Here is a 223-nt window from a genome sequence, read left to right on the forward strand (position 1 = left end):
TGCTGTCGGTGATCGCCGTGCAGGTGTGTGCTCCCCGTCGTGGTGCCACAGGGGTTGAGCACTCTCGGCGTTTCCCGTTCCCGTGCCGAATGTCACCTCAGTTAGAACCAACCTCCAGAGGGAGGGTTTGCTGCTGCTGTTCCCCATGTCGTGTCGCGCTGGGAGGCAGACGGAGGGAAGCGCAGGGGTACGGAGGCTCAGGGCACGGTTAAGGTTGCGCAGC

This window comes from Pterocles gutturalis, unplaced genomic scaffold (assembly GCF_000699245.1).
Source record: "Pterocles gutturalis isolate BGI_N339 unplaced genomic scaffold, ASM69924v1 scaffold24684, whole genome shotgun sequence".
In the NCBI taxonomy this organism is placed as follows: domain Eukaryota; kingdom Metazoa; phylum Chordata; class Aves; order Pterocliformes; family Pteroclidae; genus Pterocles; species Pterocles gutturalis.